Genomic DNA, 7,977 nt, shown 5'->3' with positions numbered 1-7,977 from the left:
CTTATTCCTGTAAAGACCCCCATTTCCAAATCGTGTCCCATTCCGAGGTACTAGGACTTCACCATATGAATGGGGTAGAGACGGAATTCAGCCTCTGACACCTGGGCTGGTCCTGGGTGAGGTGAAAGGGGAGTGGGCCTGTCCGCGCAGGCCATAACCAAAGCAGCTTGAGGAATGCAGCGGGTGCTAGGGAGAGGTTCCGTGCTCGGAGTGTGTCCTTCACAAGTGTAGTCTTGCAAATGTGGGGGCTTGGTTCTCTTAGGTGGGCCATGGGATACCCCCACATGGGGAGCTGAGTCTCCCTGGCACCGTGTTGAGATTATTTTTCTCCTCCAGGGAAGCAGATGGCATTAGTAAATGGAGAGAATTATCTATTGTCCATACGCCAAGAACACTGAGATCTGTGTACCCCTTCCCAGATATGGGCGACAGATCTGGGTCAAGGGAGGGCTGGTGGTGAGCAAACGTGAAGAGTCAAGTCCCTCTGTTGAGAAAGTGTGCTTCCTCATCTTTCATGTTTCAATAAAAGAATAGAGAAGAAACTGCCCCCTCAGCATCCCAAATGAGGCAAGAGAGCTGTGATTGGATGTCATGATGGGCCCACAGTCGCCCCCCAGGAAAGCCATAAAAGCCAGGGGCATCTGCCCACCTCGGGTCAGAGAGGCGCCGCTGGGTCAGCCACCCCCAGGAGTGAGCCGCGCCAGCCAGCTCTGGGCCCAAGACCACCTGGCAGGAGGTTGGAGAACCCTGTCTTCCAAGGAGACAGGAACCTGAGGTAATACCTGGATGTAGTGTTGTGCTCCCACTGGAGGGCACAGGGACAGCTGGTCTTCCTGACCGGTTTCTGGCTCATTGTGATCATAAAGGAAGTTCAGCCTTGCAGGGCAGGAGGGAGGTCCCCCGGCCCGGCATTCCCAGGTACAAGGCACTGACTAAATGCCTTTTAAAATGGCCGTCCTGGGGCACCTGGGTGGCTCAGTCGGTTAAGCGTCCAACTCTTGATTTTGACTCAAGTCATGATCTCAGGGTCATGAAATTGAGCCCCCAGTCGGGCTCCATGCTCAGTGCTGAGTCTGCTTAAGGATTCTTTCTCCCTCTGCCCCTCCCCCTGCTCGCTCTCACTCTCTCTCTCTCTAAATAAATAAATAAAGTCTAAAAAAAAAAAAATGGCCATCCTGCCTCAGCTGTCCTAACTATGACCGGGGAAAGTTTTCTGGCCACCCTTGGGCCAGCTAGGAGGAGGGACCTGGGGACAGAGTCAGGACTTCTTGGAGGAATCTTTTTTTTTTTAAGATTTTATTTATTTATTTGACAGAGAGAGAGAGACAGCTAGAGAGCGAACACAAGCAGGGGGAGTGGGAGAGGGAGAAGCAGGCCTCCCACGGAGCGGGGAGCCCAATGCGGGGCTTGATCCCAGGACTCCAGGATCATGACCTGAGCCGAAGGCAGACGCTTAACGACTGAGGCACCCAGGCGCCCCTCTTGGAGGAATCTTGACAAGAACCTGGGAAGTTCTGGGTTTTATCTTTTGGAGGGCCATAGTTTCTTTAGGAATTCCCTCCGTGTGCAAATTTCAAATCTTAAAATCCTTAAAGAGGCCATAACCTCTTTACCTCCAGCTGCCCTTCTGGGGCTTACTTCCCCCTCACTGGGGTCTCCCAGCTCCTCCTCGCTCCCAATCCACAGTCTGCCAGGACACCGGCCTGGACACAGTCCGCCGAGCATCCCTGAGCAAGCTGCATGCCCAGGCTTACGGTCTGTAAACAAGGATGTTCCAGCCACAACCTCACCCATGACCCAAAGGTGGTCCTAGCCATCCTACCCTGTTCCCTATTTTTTTAGAAAATATTTTATTTTTATTTTTATTTTTTTAAAAAAGACTTTATTTATTCATTTGAGAGAGAGAGAGAGAAACAGCATGGTGGGGGGAGGGTCAGAGGGAGAAGCAGACTTCCCGCTGAGTCGGGAGCCCGATGTGGGACTCTGTCCCAGGACTCTGGGATCATGACCTGAGCCGAAGGCAGTTGCTTAACCAACTGAGCCACCCAGGCGCCCAAATATTTTATTTATTTTAGAGACAGATAGAGAGCACAAGCAGGGGGAGGGGCAGAGGGAGAGGGAAAGAGAGAATCTCAAGCAGGACGTGGGGCTCCATCTCATGACCCTAAGATCATGACCTGAGCCGAAATCAAGAGCTGGAGTCTTAACTGACTGAGCCCCCCAGGTGCCCCCTGTTCCCTATTTTTAACACAGCTTTGAAAGGATGTGGACTGCCACAACCACAACCATTGGATAGCTTTCCATTGCTCGCATAACGCTTGAACAAATACTTCTGATGCTTGAGGACGCAGAGGCACAGTGAGTGCAGCATTTAGCTCCTCGCTAAGACTCCAAGGTCCTCCTTCTGGATGGGACTCTCACCCTAATGCCCCCAAGCTCAAGGGAAATCCAGAGAGACTGTCTGGGGGAAGCTGCAGAATTTGTCATTCAACAAATAATTGTTGAGTTGGCCGTCAAGTGCAAGGCACAGTCCTGTCCTATCCTGTCCTATTCCTTTTTTTTTTTTTTAGCAAAGATTTTATTTGTTTACTTAGAGAGGGAGGGAGAGAGAAAGAGAGAGAGGGAGAGTGCACCAGGGGGTGGGTGGGGGGAGGAGAGGGGCAGAGAGAGAGGAGAGAGAGACTTTCAAGGAGACTGAGCATGCTGTGCTGAGCATGGAGCCCAACCTCACAACCCTGAGTTGAAACCAAGAGTCGGATGCCCAGGTGACTGAGCCACCCAGGCGCCCCTGTCCTATCCTATCCTAGTCTATCCTAACCTATCTAGCACCTCTGAGTACAAGTAGAGTCCCAGGCATTCCAAATTCTGCACAGTAGAGTTTCCTAAATGTGTTTGATTATAGGCATCATCTTGGGGAGCTTGTTGAAATGACAGATTCCCAGTCCCAGCCCTGGAGAATCCTGATGCTGGAGGTCTGAGGTGGGCCCGGGCATCTGTATTCCTAACCAGGACCCCAGCGACTGTTACAGTTAGCCAAGCCTGGGGCCCTGTGGTGGGGACCCAGATGAGCTGTCTACCGTCCCCACCCCTGACGTCCTTGACGGTCCTATGGAGGTTGCTTGGGAGCGTTGGGGCTGCTGGGGGACTGGCCCACAGGGAAACTTTCAACCACTTTGTCACCCTTTGGGGACTGCTGTGGGGGCAGGGCGTGTGTGGTAGAAAGGGGAAGAGTCAAACGACCTTAGGCCTGTCATCCCCTCACACCTCCCAAGAACTGAGGCTCTGTTTGGGGTCAGGCTGAATATCCTTCTGGAATTTTCAAGGGCTCTGTTCATCCTCCTCCCAGAATTCCTGGAGAACAGAAATCAGATGGGACTGACAGGGGTAGGGTCGCAGGACTGGGATCCAGGACCCCGGTGCCACTTGTCTGCACCATTTCCTGTGTCCCATGGAAGGGAGAAGCCCTTTCCCACCCAGGCCACTGGGACTTTTGCCCTGACCTTACCTTGTTTTTTGGGGTTTTTTTATTTTATTTTTTTAAAGATTTTATTTATTTATTTAACAGAGAGAGACACAGCGAGAGAAGGAACACAAGCAGGGGGAGTGGGAGAGGGAGAAGCAGGCTTCCCACTGAGCAGGGAGCCCGATGCGGGGCTCGATTCCAGGACCCTGGGATCATGACCTGAGCCGAAGGCAGACGCTTAAACATCTGAGCCACCCAGGCGCCCCTGACCTTACCTTGTAAGGTAATCCTTTGTTTTCCTGTCTATGTGCTTCCTACCAAACTGTGAACTCCCAGAAAGGAGAATTGTCATAATTTTATCTTCATGTCCCCAGCGCTTGGCACAATGTAGGTGGTCATTAAATATTTGTCAGTTAAGCCAATACACCGTGCCTGGGCATAGAGTGCCCCCTGGTGGACTCAGGAATATGGCGGTGTCTTGGGTTTTGGCCGGAGCAGTGACCCTGGAGGGACGCGTCCTGACCCTCTGGTTCTGGGCAGCCCATCCAAGTGTGAGGTCATGTGGGGCTGGGGTCGGCATAGTGGTCCCTGGAAAGGCATGGCTATCCTAGGATAATGAGGGACAGATGAGAAAGGGACACTCAAGGCAATGGGGAAAAAAGCGTGGGGAAAAGACGGGTTGACAGGAGTCTGAACTGTGGTGCAGAAGAGCGAGGACCAGGAGGGCTGCTCTGTTGGCCTTGGATATTAAGGAAGCAGCACAAGCTGTGGCCCATTTCACTTTCCCCTCGAGCACTGCAGGATGGTGGTGACGTGATAAAGCCAGTGGAGATAACAACCCCAAAGCTTTATGGAGCACGGACACTGGGGAGTTGTGTGATCCTTAGCCTCATTTTACAGGGGGAGAAGCTGAGGCTCAGAGAAGTTAATAAGTCAGCCAAGATCACACAGCTTGTCAGTGACAGGCCTGGAATTCAAAGCCAGGCCATGAGTCCAAGTCCCTGCTCCTTATCCTCATCAGCATATTCATTTGCTTTCAGAGCCGACTTGGTGGATCAGATCTCTGGGAAGCGTTGGGGCTGGGACACCAGATCCCACAGCCATGAGCTTTGCTGTTACGTCGAGTTCCCCTGTACGAACGCCTGCCCTCTGTCTCCGGAGAGAGTTTTGGGGATCCAGGGGTTAGAGTGGCTCCCTGAAGTCAAGTGCATGGCTAACTTCTGTGCCTCCTGCCCCTGCTCTTGGGCATTTCCAGGGTCTGTCTGAAACCTCTTTTCTCTCCTGCATCCTCCCTCTTCCCCAGGGCGTGGGTGCTATGCCAAAGGCTCCACCCAAATCAACGGAGTCAGAACTTCAGGGTGCACTTGGGTGGGGGAAGGGGAAGGAGGTTGGAAAGGTGGCTCAGGCATGGGTATTTTTTTTAAAAAAAGCTCCCCAAGGGAGTCTAATATGCATCCATGGTTGAGAACCCCTGCGGGCTTCCGTGTAAATAGATTTAGTCAGTGGAACTGGGAAGCTGTATCGGGATCACCCCTCTTTCTGCTTCATCCGCGGGCCCCCCCAGTGCTGTGCTGTCTCTTCTCCATCCCCACTCCTCCCTGGACAGACACACACGTGCACCCCTGAAGCTGCCCACCACGAAAGCCGAGGCTCCTATTTTCTAGAGCTGGAAACTCAGGAACGTGCAAGCTCTCATCCTTGGGTCTCCTCCCCATGTGGCCAAAACACACGTTCAGAAAGGGGGTCCTGTTGACGGGGAGCCTTGGGGTGCTCGGGCCTTGAACCCAGAGCCTTCCAGGAGAGAGCTTAACTGGGAGGGAAGGCAGAGAGGTTGACGCGTTTCCCTGCCTCTGCCTTCTCAGTCCCAGAGGTGAGGCTACTGCTCCGCCACCCCCACCTGCAGCCTCAGCCCCACCCCTCTTCTAGAACAGTCCAGCGGAGGCAAGAAGTAGGGCAACAGCCTGCTCAACCTAACAGGCAGCTGGGCAGTCCCAGGTGGGCCTCAGAGCTGGCCGTCTGGATGGGCATCTGAGCGTCCCCTGGGTCTCCCAGGCTGGGAGCCAGGAGCCCAAGAGACCCCAGAGCCTGAGTTCCGGCGTCTCCCATCCCTCCTGGGCAGCCTGGTCCGAGAGTGGGCTCTGTCCTCTTCCTTTCTCCATACCTGTCCCCTTCCTCCCTTCCCCGGTTCCTCGTCCACCACAGAGGGTCTCCCTTCCTCTCTGAAGCCCTCACATTCTCTCTCCACGGGGCTGGAGCCTTCCCCTTCTTCCTGGTCTACTGGCTGGAGAATCTGGAAGGATCAAGGCCACACACCTGGATATGTGTACAGAAGCCTCTCGGCTTCCTGGCTTAAGAAACAGTTACCTGGGGCGCCTGGGTGGCTCAGTCGTTAAGCATCTGCCTTCGGCTCAGGTCATGATCCCAGGGTCCTGGGATCGAGCCCCGCATCGGGCTCTCTGCTCGGCAGGAAGCCTGCTTCTCCCTCTCCCACTCCCCCTGCTTGTGTTCCTGCTCTCGCTATCTCGCTCTCTGTCAGATAAATAAATAAAATCTTAAAAAAAAAAGAAAGAAAGAAAGAAAAGAGTGAGTTACCTGTCCGAGAAAGCCGGCAGTTCTGGAAACCACCGACAGATGGCGCTATGGACCGCCCGTAGCTGGCCAATTCCAACTTTCCCTGGGTTCTAGGGAGAGCAACTTCTCTCTACCGGCAGCCCCTTGCACTGCCTCTTGCCTGCCGGGTCCCGCTGCCTAATTTGTGTTCCCTAGTTCTGGCCACCTTTTGGATCTCCCTGGCACTGCCCCACAGCCTGCCTACTCCAAGACTAGGTTTGGCCATCAGGCTCCCCCCAGCTCTACTTTGTCCAGTCTGTGCTCGCTCCCCACCCCACCACCCAATTCTCTGGGGCCTCCATGTGTCCCCTGGAGCCAACCAGAGCTGGAGCAGACAGGCAGGGATGGGCTGGGGTGGAGCCAAGGTGGAGCCAGGGGGCAGTCAGGAGTTGAGCATGGAAGGTGCTAGAATTCAGCGGTGCAATGGAGCCAGATAGGAGTGAGCTGGGCACACAGGAGGCCAGGGCAGGGCAGTGGATCTTGCCTTCAGTGCTACTGACAAGTGGACCCTGCACTTCTGCACTTATTCCCTCACTTCCTTGGGAGAGGTAGACACCCATTCCCTCTGTTGAAGTTTTAACGACTTTGGTGCTTGGTTTGTTGACAGCCTTCCCTGTTCCTCTCACATTGCAGGAAGGAGGGAATCAGCTCTTTGAAATATTAATATTTGGTTAGTGCCAGGTAGGGTCTGAGGGGGATTGGGGCAGAAGAGGGAATAAAAAACAAGAGGGACATGGGATGCCTGGGTGGCTCAATTGGTGAAGCGTCTGCCTTCGGCTCGGGTCATGATCCCGGGGTCCTGGGATCGAGCCCCGTATCGGGCTCCCTGCTCATCGGAGAGTCTGCTTCTCCCTCTGCCTGCCACTCCCCCTGCTTGTGTGCTCTCTCTCTCTCTGATAAATAAATGAATAAAATTTTTTAAAAAGATAAAAAAAAAGAAGGCTATACAAAGATCAAGATGGATAGATGGCTGGGGGTGGTGGTGGAGAGAAGGTCTTTGGGCTCATATTCACAATGGGCTTCAAATTTGTTTTTTAAAGATTTATTTATTTATTTGATAAAGACAGAGTGTGGGGGGGGGGGGCCGAGGGAGAAGGAAAGAGAATCCCAAGCAGACTCCATGCTGAGTGCAGAGCCCAATGTGGGGCTTGATCTCACCACCCTGAGATCATGACCTGAGCTGAAGCCAAGCATCAGACGCTTAACCGATGGTGGCCCCAAGGTGCCCCGAAATTTGTTTTTTTTTAAATTTAGGTATAACACCATAAGATTTACTCACTTTGTATGTGTACTTCAGTAATTATAAGTAAATTTACAGTTGTGCAACCATTTACCAGAACTCAATTTTAGAACATTTCTTCAAACTTAGTGTTGACATTATTCCTAAGTGAGTTTGTCCTTAAAGTCCCATAGTTTATGGGGCTTTCCCTGCTGGGAAGGAGAGAAGGTACCCTTCCCATAACTCTGCACCTGGGTCCCATTGCCAGCCCACACCGTGTGTTAATATTTTATAAACCTTGTAACTGTCTGTGTGCTGCATGTCAAAAGCCTTGATTTGTTAAATGCTCTAATTTTCATTAATCCTTTTTTGGACTTTTCCATTTTGTAATATACTAAGAGACTCAGGTAATGGAAGTGGGTCAGACCTGTCTGGATCCCGGGGAGGCACAGAAAACCAGAAAGAGATAAAAAAGAACACACCAGACTCAGGCAAGGTGAGGCAACACGATTAGCTTCACGTTCACTACCAGGCAGCATGTACATTCCTCACCTGCTGCCTTGGAACAGGGAGGGAGACACGGTCCTGTCTACAACTAGTGCTCAGGGACTGCAAAGGCCTGTGAACTCTCGGCTTGCCTGAGTTCTTGGCTTTGAAACACATGCATTCCGGGCAACGCTCTCGG

General features: G+C 52.7%; 1 long non-coding RNA gene across 1 annotated transcript; it reads left to right on the top strand.

Annotated features, from left to right (window-relative positions):
* Window positions 1-644: 644 nt before the first annotated feature.
* On the top strand, window positions 645-6,037 carry LOC145717283 (uncharacterized). The gene is made up of 3 exons (XR_014140395.1): window positions 645-775; window positions 3,566-3,746; window positions 4,504-6,037. It is a non-coding gene; the product is annotated as an uncharacterized LOC145717283 (long non-coding RNA).
* Window positions 6,038-7,977: the final 1,940 nt, after the last annotated feature.

Source organism: Leptonychotes weddellii, chromosome 15, assembly GCF_054177405.1.
Source record: "Leptonychotes weddellii isolate Sample4059 chromosome 15, ASM5417740v2, whole genome shotgun sequence".
Taxonomy (NCBI): domain Eukaryota; kingdom Metazoa; phylum Chordata; class Mammalia; order Carnivora; family Phocidae; genus Leptonychotes; species Leptonychotes weddellii.
Note: the sequence above shows the minus strand (reverse complement) of the source record. Positions and strands in the feature narration are given on the sequence as shown.